The following is a 16,503-nucleotide window of genomic DNA, read 5'->3' as shown; positions in this document are numbered from 1 at the left end:
TTTTTTTTTCCTTTCCTTTCCTTTCCTTTCCTTTCCTTTCCTTTCCTTTCCTTTCCTTTCCTTTCCTTTCCTTTCCTTTCCTTTCCTTTCCTTTCCTTTCCTTTCCTTTCCTTTCCTTTCCTTTCCTTTCCTTTCCTTCTTTCCTTTCCTTTCTTCTCCTCTCCTCTCCTCTCCTCTCCTCCACTCCCCTCCCCTCCCCTTCCCTTCTCCCCTCCTCTCCTCTCCTCTCCTCCCCTCCCCTCCCCTCCCCTCCCCTCCCCTCCCCTTCCCTTCCCTTCCCTTCCCTTCCCTTCCCTTCCCTTCCCTTCCCCTTTTCTTTCTTTCTTTCTTTCTTTCTTTCTTTCTTTCTTTCTTTCTTTCTTTCTTTTCTTTCTTTCTTTCTTCTCCATTTTTATTGCTCAGGTATGTCATTTTGCTTTGAACAACTTTTTTATATGTTTATGGCCATATTGGGCATTTGGCTTTATGTGTGAGTTCTACCAAACATTTAAAGAAGAATACTGGTTCTTCTTGGGGTGCCTGGGTAGCTCAGTTGGTTGAGGTTTCAACTCTTGGTTTTGGCTCAGATCATGGTCTCATTATTGTGAGATCAAGCCCAACATTGGGCTCCATGCTTAGTGTGGAGTCTACTTGAGATTCTTTCCCCTTCTTTCCTCCTCTCTTTCTCTCTCTCAAATAAGTAAATAAATGAAATCTTAAAATAAGAATGTCATTTTAAGAATACTGATTCTTCTTAAACTCTTCCCCAAAATAGAACACTTCCAAGCTCATTTATGAGGCCAGCATCACCCTGATACCAAAAACAAAGACACTTCAAGAAATAACATTAGAAGTTAATATCCTTGATAAGTGTTCATGCAAAAATCTTCAAAATATTAGCAAACTGAATTAAACAATGCATTAAAAGGATCATACATCATGACCGAGTGAAATTTATCCCTATTATGCAAGGATAGTTCAACATATGAGAAGCAATCAACATGACATAACACATTAACAAACAGAAACAAACAAACAATAGAAAAATCCACATGATTATCTCAATAGACACAGAAAAGGCATTTGATGATGTTGCATATCCATTTGTGGCTAAAACTGTCAACAAAATAGGTATAGAAGGAACTTACCTCAACACAATAAAGGCCATATGAAAAGCACAATATTGCTAGTATTATAATCAGTGGGGAAAAGTTAAAAACTCAATTTGTAATTTATACGAAGGAAGGATGCCCATTCTTACCACTTCTTTTCAACATGGTACTGGAAATTCTAGACAGAGGATATTACTCAAGAAAAAAAAAAAAAATAAAGCACCCAAATAGGAAAGAGAGAAGTAAAACTATCTCTGTATGTAGATGTCATGATCATAGATGTAGAAAACCCTAAAGACTCCCAACAGAGAAACTATTAGAATTACTAAACAAATTCAATAAAGTTGCAAGACACAAAATCAACATAAAAAATCAGTTGCATTTCTACATACAATGATTTATCCAAAAAGGAAGTTAATAAAACAATCCCATTCACATTAGCAACAAATATAAAATATTGAAGAATAAACTTACCAAAGAGAAGAAAAATCTATACACTGAAAATTATACACTACTAATAGAAAGGATGAAAGAAGACACAGATAAATGGAAAGACATCCCATATCATGGGTTGGAAGAACTAATATCATTAAAATATCCACACTATTAATGCAGCCTGCCTTTTTACTTCCTTAATTGTGTCAATTTTTTCCTTTTAAATATTCTATGTTTTCTTCTTGAAACTACATTGCTCTTCACATTTAAATTTATACACCATCTGGAATTGATGTTGTATATAGTATGAGTATTTCTAAAAGAAAGGAATTGATATAAAAATGAACATTTTGTAATGGCACAATTTCCTACACATATTTAACCCTTCTACTCTAATGCCTGCCAATTTTCCTACTTGAGACCCAGATGTAGAAGATAGTAATGAGGTTTGGAATTTATCCACACATGAAGAATGTAGCAAATATTGATGATGACATTAATGGCTTTTGCTGTTTTCTGACTCAGAAACTGCTAGATAATCATAGTTCTCAGAATTATCACAATAATGATAAATGACATTTGGTATACATTTGCACGTGCCAGGAAATGATCCAAACAATTCACTGATACTACTCCACTTAATTGTTATCACACTTCTGTAAGATAGGTATTATTATTCCCATTTTGCAGATGAGGCATTGAGTGAATAAGTAGTTTTCATTAGTCACACATCTGGTAAGCACAACTGGGATATGATTCCATGATGTAAACTGAGGCTGCCACAGTCCTTAGCCATTAACTACTATGTAGTATTGCTCTTCACCACAGATTGTATTGGGCCTCCTCAAAGGACTGATGCTATGCTTTGTTAATGAGAGTATCAATATAGTCTCCCTTCCTCCTACACATGGTAAACTCAAAGGATACTTTGTTTCTTCTCAATCATTTCTTTCAAGACTTCTGTTAAATAGTGATAATCAATTTATTCTTAGATCAGCTAATTATCCTTATGTATACAGACATATTTAAAAATTCAGAACTTTATTTTGAGAGTGTATTGACCAGTACATGCTTAACCTTGTCTGTGATGCACAATGGAGTTTGGATTAAAAGAGTCCCACCATATTAACCCCCGTCTTTGCTTTAAGTTTCAAAGTGATAAACATCTTGACAATATTCTGCAGAGAAAAACTTATCTTATGTGATATGATACAAGGTTTACCTTTTAATACCAAACTTCAAGAAGCCTTTAATACATATCATTTCAGAAATAACCTTTATATCAACTAATATTTCAAGAATTCACTCAAATACCACCTGTTTTTTATCCCCACTTTCTCTGCCCCCCCCCAATAAAGTTACCTATTTCCCATAGTAATTTATGTACTCATTCTTTAGTACTTAAAGAGAGCTATAGAATTTAACACATTAGATTATAGCTACTTCTTTTGCCTATTCTCAAAGTCTGATTATTGAAAACCAGAGTTGCCACTAGGCCATTAGGATATATAGATCCCCAAGAAAATATTTCTGAGGGGTTCCTGTTTATACAAACAATTCACTTTAAAAATATATCATGACGCAGCCCCGATGGCTTAGAGGTTTAGTGCCACCTTCTGCCCAGGGGGGATCCTGGAGACCCAGGATCGAGTTCCATGTCAGGCTCCCTACATGGAGCCTGCTTCTCCCTCTGCCTCTTTTTCTCTCTCTCTCACAAATAAATAAATTATATATATATATATATATATATATATATATAATGAACTAATAGACCCATGTAAATTATAGTGATGATTGATACATATTTAGAATTATGGGCAGAGCAGAGGTAGTTTGCTTATTGCCTCCAGCATTTGTGAAGATTCTTCTGGTCTCCAGACACCTCTCTCCCTATTCCAGTTAAAGAGCCAATTCTTCTTGTTTTTCATTGTCTGATACCCTCCTCTTGACTAATTTTGTATCTCTCATCACTACAAAAAGTTCCCAATGCTGTTATTTCTGACAATGCCATGGCTCTTTGGAACCAGTTAATATAGAAACAATATAGATCTTCTTGCCTCAGCAATTCCCTGATACAATTTGTTTCATACTGACTACATTATTGTTCATGACATTGTATCATCCTTCATGCTTCCTATGAAAACTGGCTTCCAGTGACTTTCTCAAAGATTGTTACTGTGCTTTGTTGATGATGACCACAAAGGCAAGTCTTACTTAAGCTACTTGGGAAAATGTGAAAGGTGATTTATTTTTGTTTGTGTGTATGTATGTGTGATATGAATTTGACCCTTTGTAAACATAGAAGAACACATCTTCCAAACAAGTCTCCGCAAAATCTTAGGCTGTATTCATAGCATAGAATATCTCTTTCAATGTGATGACACTCTTGTCTTCCACACGGTACCATCTACAGATTGGATAGGCTCAAAGCCTATGGATAGAATAAGAACAGTCCCATTTGCATAAGAAATTCCCATCCTTCTCTTGGCATAGTGCAATAATGATGTAGGGGAGTACAAATTCACCACACTTATCTGAGGTGGGAGAGAGCATCAGAAAAGCCCATTGGCAATGTGGAGCAGGAATCTAGAAAATCCTCAGAAGAGATAGGCATGACCGTCCTGAAGGAATGATTGACATATGACATGGAGCTTTCAGAGGGACTGGGGTTACTATCCTGGGAATTAGCAGCAGAAGTAGGGTAAGAGCCAATAGGAAAAGGATGCCTTCCACAATCCTCATTGACCTCAGGCTATAAATTGAAGGTAGGATAGAAACCAGAATGTGGATATAAAAGAGCCAGTGACAAGCATCCACCCCGCCAGGATGGCATTATGAGCCCCAGCCAATCCCAGGCTCTAGAGAAGGACTTAGGAATTTTTAGGAAGCCACTTTGGAGGGGCACCTGGGTGGCTCAGTCGGTTAGGTGTAGGACTCTTGATTTTAGCTCAGGTCATGATCTCAGGATTATAAGATCGAGCCCTGCGTTGGCCTCTGCCCTGGGTATGGAGCAAGCTTGGGATGCTCTCTCTTCCTTTCCCACTGCCCCTCCCACTCTGCTCTCACATTCCCTCTCTCTCTCTCTCTCTCTCTCTAAAAATAAAAAACATAAATTTTAAAAAAGGAAGCTGTTATACTGACACTGAAAGTGTCAATACAAAATGAGGTACATAGACGTCCTGGGGCATGGACTGAAGCAGACCATTCTCGCCCCTGTCTCAGAGTAGTACTGTCACAATAGTAGATAAATCTTAGATCTTAGATCTACAATTCACTAATTGCATGAATAAGGGCAAGTTCTCTCTCTCTAAAATAAAATTCTGTTTATACTTTGGATGATTCTTGTGACAACCAGCAATCAAAATAGAAACAAATTGAGATAGTTTATTTGGTCACTAGTAGCTGTGACTGTACTGTTTTTTTTTACAGTAGTCTCTCCTGTCCAACCTCCACCAAAGTGTATATTCATTTTTTTTCATGAGACCCAAATATGAATCGAGCTTTTTCTCTGGTTATCTTAATTACTCTAAGTGTAGATACCTAATCCACTCTAGGCTAATACTATAAGATTTTGGACATTCTCTTAATAATATTTGGCTTAGGATAGAACCCACGAGGACTCTTTTTAAGGATGTTTCACTTTTGCAGATTTGGGGTAGGGAAAATCCTTTTATATATGGAGGCAAAGCTGTGGAGATATAACCTTCAAGATCCTGGCAATCTTAGCCCCTGGGAGAAAAATTAGTCCTCAGTCATTAAGAGGCAATAAACAAAATAACAACTAGGAAAGATCAAGAGAGTCATGTGGAATTTTACCCCTAGTTGTCTCAAAACTTTATCCTGTTTACTAGTTGTGATTCAATACATTTCTTCTTGTTTAAGCTGGTTCAAATGAGATTTTTGTTTTGTGCAAATAAAATACATACCCTAATGTATAAAATAAGTAGCATTATGCCCATTTAAGTAAATGTCCAAAAATTGGTTGTAATTATTCATAGAAGTACTGATTGTCTGTTGAATACTATGATTAATGATTAATTCTGGTAGGCATATATTTTAGCTATGCCTGATTATAACTATCTTTTTGGCTGCCTTCTTCTTATTAACCTTCCTGACATATACTCTCAAGTGAAATTTTGAGATCCATCATCTGATATCCAAACTCAGAGCTCAGTATTCAAGAGAATGGAAACTCAGTACAAAATCATTTAAAGTGATTTAGGTTAAGTCTTTGAGAAATAGGAATGATGATGAAGTTTTCCCAAATATTTTATGTTTTGGCTGCTTCAAACTTTCCCATTGTTATTTCATATTGAAATTGTACATAGTATCTCACCATAACAGGGACTCATGGAAGATTAATTTATATTTATACAAAGTTGAACATGCTAAAATCAAAAAACTTTATCAACTTTATATGGGGTGGTTTTTTAAAAATTCTATGATAACAAGGCTTGCCAGTATTTCTACTTCATTAACAAACTAGGTTATTAAGTTAAATTGAATTTCTAAAGGTATAATTATATTAGCAAACCCCCAATACTCAACTAACTTCAAATATTCTGAGTAATACTCTCTTTACAACTGTGAAGAAACACTTTAATTTTTTTCCCCTCTTGCTTTGGGAGACCTTTGTAGGGCTTTCTATGCAGAAGCAAATACGGAAAATGTGTGATTCCTATATACTTAGGAAGATGCAGAAAAATGTCAAGACTTACTCCTTTTCAAACTGCCTTTCCTATCAGTGAAAATACATTTTGTCATTAAATGCAACCATTATTTGTTTAAATCAGCTTGTAAGTCTCAAATTATGTAAACTTTTGATACATTGTCTGTAATTTATCAGGATTCAGGTGAATTGAATCCCCAAATTGTCAAAGGGTTTTGCAATTAATCCTGATTGTAAGAGATAAAATTCATCATTACATGACTCTGAATCTTTCATTCATTTTCTCTTCAATTGATCGCGTAGCTAAATTAAACTGCCTTTTCCTCCTCAACATTCCCACATCATTACCTACTTACTCATTCCACTTGGCATGGAACAACTAGAACACAATATATTTTAAGGCTTTCAGAAAATCTAACAGTCTTCTAAAAAATAATATTTAAAAAAATGTCGTTAGAGCCAAAATTTATGCTGCAGGGGACCACACATTAGCCCTTCTATCATAAAGCCTTAGGGCTATTTATCAGGTCTGTTTTTTCTCTTGCTATAGGTGGCAGGGACTTTAATTGTTTGCAACTCAGTCAGTGGTTCTTGTGATTCTATTTCTTCAGAAACTGGCTCTGAAGAATATAGTATCCATAGCTCCTCCTTTTTTGACTGCCCCTTAAGACCAAACTAAAGATTCCTCCGGTAGAGGAAAGGGAAGCTGGAGAATAAACCCAAGAAATAACAACAAAACCAAGAGGGAATTATAGTGCTTCCAACATCTCATAAAACTCTGTATTATCATGAATCTTAGATCCAGAGGCCTTTCTGAGATACTAGCTTTATGTGCAGATAGATTTCTTCTAGCCAGTTTTATTCACCTAAGGACAAGACCCATAAATTGGCCCTGTTCCTTTGGACTTTTTTAGAAAAGGCCACAATAGTTCTAGTTTCTATAATAATCCCCTCTACCAAGACACAGATTATGTAGACTCCCTCCCTAGGTATGCACTTTCCAGGTATAGTCTTTATCTCAGGAAATCCACTCAGAAAATAAATGGAGGCTAAGGGTTTAACATTTTATCCTAATATAAAGAAAATTTTATCACTTGTATGAAAGTTCCCCTGTAGTACAAATATTAAGTGATGAGTAAATGGAAATTTCAAAAATGATGAATGGATAAAGAAGATGTGGTTTATGTATACAATAGAATATTACTCAGCCATTAGAAATGACAAAACCCACCATTTGCTTTGACGTGGATGGAACTGGAGGGTATTATGCTGAATGAAGTAAGTCAATCGGAGAAGGACAAACATTATATGGTCTCATTCATTTGGGGAATATAAATAATAGTGAAAGGGAATATAAGGGAAGGGAGAAGAAATGTGTGGGAAATATCAGAAAGGGAGACAGAACATAAAGACTCCTAACTCTGGGAAATGAACTAGGGGTGGTGGAAGGGGAGGAGGGTGGGGGTGGGGGTGAATGGGTGACGTGCACTGAGGGGGGCACTTGATGGGATGAGCACTGGGTGTTATTCTGTATGTTGGTAAATTGAACACCAATAAAAATAAATTTATTTAAGAAATGATGATAAGAATAGAGAAAGGTCTCTGTAGAAGCAGCTAAGACTCTCCTTTTCCATGACCTAGTGGATCATTATTAATCAGTTTACATTGTTCTTAAGATCCCTGGAATCTTTTAAAATGTAGATACTGGTTTCATTGATCTGGAGTAGGAACTGAGATTCTGCATTTCTAATAAGATCACAGTTGCTATAAATGCTGCTGGTCTTGAGAACACAGAGGAACAAGGATCCAGAGAACATGGGTAATAGGAATGATCAATGAGCCCAAGGAGTATAATGGGTGGCATGAGAGCCAGCCATGATTACCTTCTCTGTGTGTTTAAAGCAAACCTCCCTTTCTGCTTCCAGCCGGACTGGGAAGTCTTTCTAGGAGTGAATGATGAATTATGCCTTCCTGAATAGAATTTAGCAAGTGAGATAACTTCTTATTAAGATGCCATGGAGAATATTCATTTAATTGGATGAGAAAAAAAAAAAAAAAACCAGTCCTTCTCCCATACTATTTTAAAAAAATAATGTGACTGCTAATGATTTAAAAGTTTTGAACAAACTTTTAAAATAGGTCTAAGCAATTTAATACCCTAACACAAAGTTTTTTTCCCTTAAATTAGCAAAAATTGATTTTGCCATAGACCTAAACCAAACCAAAATGAGACTTTGTTTTGTTTTGTTTTCCTTTATTTTGCTTAGTGTGAGTATTGATGTCCCTTGCTGCAGAAAAGTAATGCATGTGGTTTTGGAGTGCTGCTCTATCCACAAGAGGATATTGCTTAATGGCTAACATGTGCCTTCATATTTCTTTATAAAAATTCAAAAAATCGGGATCCCTGGGTGGCGCAGCGGTTTGGCGCCTGCCTTTGGCCCAGGGCGCGATCCTGGAGACCCGGGATCGAATCCCACATCGGGCTCCCGGTGCATGGAGCCTGCCTATGTCTCTGCCTCTCTCTCTCTATCATAAATAAATAAAAATTAAAAAAAAAATTCAAAAAATCCTAAAAATTGAAAGCCATCTATACTCAAGAGATTTCCATAAGAGAGTAATATCTGTATCAGATGTGTATAAAAGTGAAATGCCCTAAATCCTGCATGTAAAGTCTCTAGGACCCTCATATTTAACACAATTCATGACTTATCTAAATATTTTTACTTATGTTAGTTTGTTTTGGCTACAAAAAGAAAAAACTTAATTGACTTCTGGCCTTCTGAACTATTTAGTTGTTCCAAAATAAATTTGGAAAAATAATGTTTTGCTTTATAAAATTTAAAGATGCTAAAAGAGAGAATTTACAGTTATTTTGGTGAAAATAATATGAGTATACACTAAACCTATTCCCAGTGAATATCAATCACTGCTGTCCCCTGCAGCAAGTATTGGTCTCCACTTTACATTCGTCAATATTTAACTACTCATTTAATAGGGTTTGATATTTGTCTCCACAGTAATCAATACCTATTTAATATTTAAAGAAGGAGCAAAAGAAGCAAAAGAGCACATCACAAAAGATTCTTTTGCTTAACTATTCCAACCTCCTGTGAAGTTCTTGGTCTTTAATTAAATTTTCCATAGTTATTTTTAATTTTTAAATTTAATCTCATGATTTTTAAGCCCTTGAAATTTCTGAACCTCTTGTCCCGTTTGGGATTTTAGCACACTTATTTTTATTGTATGGGGGCAGGATATAGAAGGATACTGATACTCATCAAGATAAATTTTTTGTTGACCATAGTTCGTAAAATCCCGATTAAAAGTAGTAATATTGGTGATGACCATTATCATCAAGATGGCCAGTGACACTGAAGGAGTCTTGAATTTATATTAAACTTGATTGTTTTTAGTATAAATGAGATATTGAATATATAAGTAAAAGAGGATTGATTTTTACATGTTTTTAATGCCATTTGTGTAAATTCACAAATTACCCACTTACATAAATACACATAAACATGCATATACATACACATTTGTCAAACAAGTCATCTAGATTTTAGAGGTATAAATTATGGTTACTTTATTTTAACGTAAAAGAGGCCAATTAAATAAAATCCTATTGAATAATTTTAAATCTGTTATTGTTCACAACTCAGATTTCAATCAATAGCAGTAGCATCATCAATTTTTTATTTATTTTTTTAAAAGATTTTACTTATTTATTCATGAGAGACAGAGAGAGAGAGAGAGAGAGGCAGAGACACAGGCAGAGGAAGAAGCAGGCTCCATGCAGGGAGTCCCATGCAGGGCTCGATCCCGGGACTCCAGGATCACATCCTGGACTGAAGGCAGGCGCTAAACTGCTGAGCCACCCAGGGATCCCCAGCATCATCAAATTTTATATAACAACAAGATTTCAACCTAGCAAAAGCTTAGTGGAATAAATATGATACCAAGAATTATCACTAAGTATCTAAGGAGTAGTAATGGCCACTTTTTATCTACAAATACTTCATATTATCAGTTACCAATGTTGATTCTCATACATTGTTTAAAATCAGAGCCATAGTGTTCCAGAGACAAGATCTGAAAACCCACGTAGAACAATTGTCCTTTATTTTTTGTAACTGAAAGAATAGATGGTGTCACAGTGTAGAGTGTACAGTGACTTGAAGAAAAAATAAATAAACCCACTGAAAACCTCACCAACTCATCAGTAAGGCTGCTGGCAACATCATGTAAGTCCACGTAGCTCTATCGTCATCAGATCACACCTATAGTTTGGATTTAGTTATGTCCATTCATGTTGAGAGGTTAGGGATAATAAACTGAAGAACAATAGAGAGAGAGAGCAAACTCAAAATGCTTGCCTGGAGATATAAATGGCCATGAGTGACAATACTAAATTTACAATATTGTTTCCAATCTGTAAATCTTTAAAGTGACTGAGGTCCAAGAATCACGTATTTCTTTAGCAGCCTTGACATCTTACTGGATCCCAGAACTATTACTCTGTTATGCCTGTGGTAACCACTCAACAACCCCTTTTCCAATATTATCTTGTTATGGTGACTGTGTTTTCCTACTTTTACCATTTCTGCTGAATACTTTGCTGTAAGTTTTTCTTTATCTATCTTGGCTAGCTCCTGACACTGCTGATCAAGAATCCCCAAAGAGGAATTTACTACCACCAGTATCTTTTCAGCCTTCCAAAATATTATCTTCCTCTTTCTGCTTTTATTTTCTCTTTTGAGAAACAGGATTAAGCTCCCAAGAACACTGGAAGAACTCAACCACCTCAAGCACCTTCCTTGTTGACTAAACTGGTACTCAGATCAATGCCTATCATGTTTAGGAGGGTGCCTCACTCATTAACCACTTGCCAAATTACTGAATGTAAGCACACATCATTATCCTACTCTTAAATGAAGATTCGTGCCTTCCTGAATACTCCTTTATATTCTAGATTTTGTTGCATCATTGGTGTTCTCTTTTTTTCTAAGCTTGTTTGGATGCTTCTGGGCATAACCATTAGCTCAACTACCTCCATTCCTTTCAATAGGAATTCAAAATTTCTTTTTTTTTTTTAAGATTTTATTTATTTATTTGAGAGAGAGAGAGAGAGAGAAGAGAGAGAGAGAGAAGCAGAGACACAGGCAGAGGGAGAAGCAGGCTCCATGCAGTGAGCCTGACATGGGACTCGATCCCGGGTCTCCAGGATCACACCCTGGACTGAAGGCAATGCCAAACCATTGAGCCACTTGGGCTGCCTGGAATTCAAAATTTCAATGAAAAATTAATTCTCCATGTTACCCTTGTTATTGCAGAGCTCCAAATCTGGGCATGCAGATTAGTCCACAATCCTCTCGTTGAATATATAAAAAGTGTTCAAAGGACATGAGAGAATGTCCAAGAGGAAAGAAGACTCAGTAGGGTATGGTAACTGTTTTGCTTGGATTTTTAAAGATGTGCCTTATGTAAAAGGAATTAAACTTAAAAGTCTAGAAGTAGGGAATCAAGGCTGATCATCTTAGGTGAAAGCTTCAATAGCATAGTCTCTGAATAAATTTAATAAACAAGTTCTTCATGGTTAAAGCTCTCCAAAGATTATGGGTGACATTTCAATGGGAAGATCATGATGGTAATGTAGCATTCTCTCATAAAATAGGCAATAAATATTAAAAGAAAAGCCCGGATATTTTTAACAAACTTAAATAAAAAATACTTTGCTGGGAATCTCAGACAAGGGTAGATTTGGCCAAAATGCTCACTAGCAACAGTTTCTGCATAATATTAAAAGCTGTAGGAAGTAAAGAAGAAATGGGACTGTGAGCCAATAAAAATCACCCCTGTTGGAGAGAGCTACATGCAGAGTGGTAACTTGGTAAAAAAAAAATTTGAGAACTAATATAAAGCATAAATTGCAGATTAAATACAACTTAATGACAGAGGGGAACCACTGAACAAATGTGGCATGATCTGTACATTATAACAAATACTGCAATTGACTTAAAGAAAAAGTATAGGAAAGCCAGGAGCTCAAAATGGCAGACCTCCTCCTCCCATAAAGAAGAGATGGAGGAGAAAAAAATGAGAAAGAAAACAAAATGTTGCTCATCAGACACCATTGAAAGTTGCTAGGACAATAACTCATTATCCTGAAATTTATAATTAATGGAAATTTAGCATTTATTCTACTTCTATGACATATGTTTTCTGGATTACCAAATAGGCCAAGTGCATGAGGAATTTTTTTTTTCTATAGAAAAGGATTTGAGCTAATAAATACAGAAGGAAATGCAGAATTAGAATGTAGAATTATAGAATTAGAAAAATCACAATTTTACAACCTTTAATTAAATACCATCAATAAATGGTGTGCTGGGTTGTATGTCAGGGTGGCTAAGGCCAACAATTATGCTTACTAAAATACCCTTCTTTGTATAGGTCCACATTAGAGTTGAGTAAAAGAGGCAATTTGTCCAAAATTTAGAAGGCAATGTAAAGCCAAAGCTATACATTTCAGAGGGTCGGTGTGAGTTGACATGATGGCACAGATGCGAGATGTCTGGCCAACTACATATAACCTCATTTTCTTTTGCTAAGCATTCAGCTCATTTTCCTAAGTGCTCTTGTAGATCAACAGTGGTCCCAGTCTAACCAAAAGGTGTTGAGCTGCAGATCATAGATGTGAACACTGGAGAAGCTTGGTCTCCCAGAGATTCCACCTACCTCTCTTAAAGCCTCCTTTTCATCCAGCTTTGGTAGCTGTGCACTCTTGCCTTCTCTGGCATTACTGTTGCAGAACTGCAGACAGACAGGTTACTGATTTTTTCTTTGGTCCTGACTCATTCCTTCCAGACTCTTGCCTTTCCAGCCCCCTCCCCCCTCATTTGCAAAGGTCAGATTTTTTGCCTGTCATTAGTATCATAAATAGAAAGGATGGCTTAATTTTTGACTGAATTCTGATTGATCCAGATGATAAAATCAATAAATGGAGAGGTGATTAGGGAACTTCCAATGAAGGGATCAGGCGGTCCAAACTTGAATCCCTTGTTTATTTTTACATCAAGGAAAGTGAGACAATAAACATTTATAGATCTTCTGATGGATGTAGTATGAGTCCACAGACTACCTATTCAGGCTAAAGGAAAATAATGAGCTCAAATCTAATCAATTCCTTAGATTTAACTTCCTATGTTCAGGAGATAAAAGAGAATAGTAAAGCAAGGATCATATGTGATTGCTACCACAAGAAAAAAAATAAGCTAATTCTGGAATGTAGACGTCCTGTAAGGTAACTGCCGAATTATTTTCAACAAGTCAATGTCATAACCAGAGAGGGGAGAAAGAAAGAGAGAGAGAGAAGTATAGATTAAAAAGATCCTAAAGATATTTAAGACATATAACAACAAACATAATGAACAAGACATAGTTGGATCCTGATTCAAATCAAGTGATTATAAAAAGACATTTATACGTAGTCAGGGAAATTTATATGGACTAAGATGATTTCAAAAAGTCATGATTAATTGTGTTTTGCCTAATAAGGCCATGTGGTTAGGTAAGGGAATTCTACAGTGCTCTTGGATGTATAATGAAATAGGAATGAAATGCAATGACATCTGGATTTCCTTTAACATGCATAAGCTAACATGGGATGGGGCGCAGAAACAATTTTGGTACATGTGGATAGTTGTTGAAACTAGATGAAGGATTCCTAGGGACTTTGTTTTGATCTTTTATTTTTTAAATGTTTGTAATTTTCCTAATAAAAACATTGAAAGAAGATGGTAAGAGATATTGAGTTGTCTATCATTAAATTTTTCTAAAGTATTATCTGGATATTCCAGCCTATGCATATTTTTTTAAAAGATTTTCTTTATTCATGAGAGACACATGGAGAGAGGCAGAGACCCAGGCAGAGGTAGAAGCAGGCTCCCTGTGGGGAGCCAGATGCAGGACTCAATCCCAGGACCCAATCCCAGGACCCTGGGATCACCACCTGAGCCAAAGGCAGACATTCAACCACTGAGTTACCCATATACCCCAGCCTATGTATATGGGTATAGTACCCATATTTTAAGTATAGTACCTCCTTATGCTGAAGAACTTGGACTTGGGATTCAATCTGAGTTTAAATCACAGCCCCTCCCCTCAATTTTCCTCTCTACTACAGTGTACTTCTTACTGGTTGTATGATTTTAAATGAATTATTTTCCTTACTAAGCCTCAGATGGATCAACTGTAAAATTCTGGATAATACCTACATCAAAGAGACATTTGTAAATGACATTATACATTTAAGAGCTTAAGCAGAGTGCCTGATTCATAATAAGCACTCAATAAATATTAATTGTTATTCATACTAAACTATTTTACATTAGTATTATTTATTTATTTATTTATTTTTAAAGATTTTATTTATTTATTCATGACACAGAGAGAGAGAGAGAGAGAGAGGCAGAGGGAGAATCAGGCTCCATGCAGGAAGCCTGACGTGGGACTTGATCCCAGGTCTTCAGGATCAGGCCCTGGGCTGAAGGCTGCGCTAAACTCCTGGGCTACCCCTCATTAGTATTTTTAGTATATTAGATGAAGAATTGAAAGCCTGTACCTTTAAGATGTGCTCTGGAATATGCCAAATTGCCTATAAAAGCATGGAGTGACCTGAATCTTTAGATGATTAGAGTTGTCCAGGCACAAATGCATTGCAACCCTTCCCAGCTACTCTCCCTTCTTTTACTCCCCCTGCCCCCCACTGCCTTCTGAGTCTTGTTTTTGGCTGCTTGGTTTTTCTGCTTCTTCAGCATCTGGCACACAAAATGACTTCCACTGCATAACTCAGTCTGGCTTGATACAATCTTACATTAATTTGACCTTTCTGCCTTTGCTTCAGGACTTTCTTCCCTCAACCCTCTCACATTTCATTGGGGGTTTCATTTAGTTCTTGCCACAACTCCCTTCTAGATTGTAGTCTTGAATAATTAAGTTCTAGAAAAAAAATGAGTTGTAATGGATGAATGTTCCAGCCAAATGTATGATTGCATCATGTCCTCTAGCCTACCTTTCAGAGAATACCACTTCATCAAAGTGCTCTAGAACAGACCAATTCAAACAACTTTTATATTTTTAATTTTGTAAAAGTTAATATTTAATTTTTCCAGAAATTTTTAATTCTCTAGAAAGCATATTTTTTAAAGTTTAAAAAAGTAGATGGAATTAATTTTAATGTATTTTATTTCACTAAATCTATAATATTATTTCATTATATAATTAATACAAAAATGAGCTGTTTTCTTTTTTTCTTCCATGCCAAATTTTTATAATCTGGTGTGTATAATACATTTACAGATATCTCAATTTGGACTAGCCACATTTCACATGTTCAATTGCCACCGATGCCTGGAAGCTAATGTATTGGATAGTACAGCTCTAAAGAGTAGTCTGTTAACCCATACTGTTTAAACAGTGGTAATTTGTATATAACTGAACAAAATGATTAAAATTAGAAATTAACCCAAACTTGTTATGGGAAAATATCAATCATAAAATTATGTGCAGTTTGGATACATATTTCCTTTGAGGCTTGATTTAGAATAGAAAATACAAAAAATGTGTATATAAAGGAAAAATAAGATAGCAATCATTTCTTTTTTGAACAATCACTATCCTAAGGGCACGCGAGGCATGCTCCATTCAATACTTAGTGTAGTAGTGATGCGTCCCCATTTTATAGCTAAGGGAACGGAGGTCTCATGAGGTTTTGTAATTTGTGGAGATCACACCTGTGGCAAGATTCAGGAGAGTTGGAATTCTAAACTTATATCTGACTTGCTATAATTCCCAGAGAGCTTCCTCTGTGACTGGAGTGGGGGAAAAATTATCTTGTTTAGACCAGAGCATGAAAAAGAGAAAAAATATGGGGGGGTGGGGGGGAGAAGAGGATATTGCTGTAGATGCTGAGCAAATGGTAGTGATGATACAGAAGACAGAGGATAGAAAGTAAGGGTCCAAAGATTCTCTTGCATTATTTTAAGGTTCCATCTATTTCACAGAATATTTTTTTCACCTAAAACTTCTCTTCAGTCTGTGCTTGTGTGTGTAGGAGTGTCTGTAATTATGGAATTTACTCTATCTTAGTTAAATTTAGAATGGCTTAATGGATGGCTCTCTCTAAAGCCTATTACTGTATACCTAAGGTCATCACAATATTAATGGTTTCTTAAAAAGGAAACTAAGACTACTAATAAGTACCACGTGTTATGCATATTTTATGCCAGTCACTTAAAATTTATAATG

The sequence above is a fragment of the Canis lupus genome, chromosome 16, assembly GCF_048164855.1.
Source record: "Canis lupus baileyi chromosome 16, mCanLup2.hap1, whole genome shotgun sequence".
Classification (NCBI taxonomy): domain Eukaryota; kingdom Metazoa; phylum Chordata; class Mammalia; order Carnivora; family Canidae; genus Canis; species Canis lupus.
Note: the sequence above shows the minus strand (reverse complement) of the source record.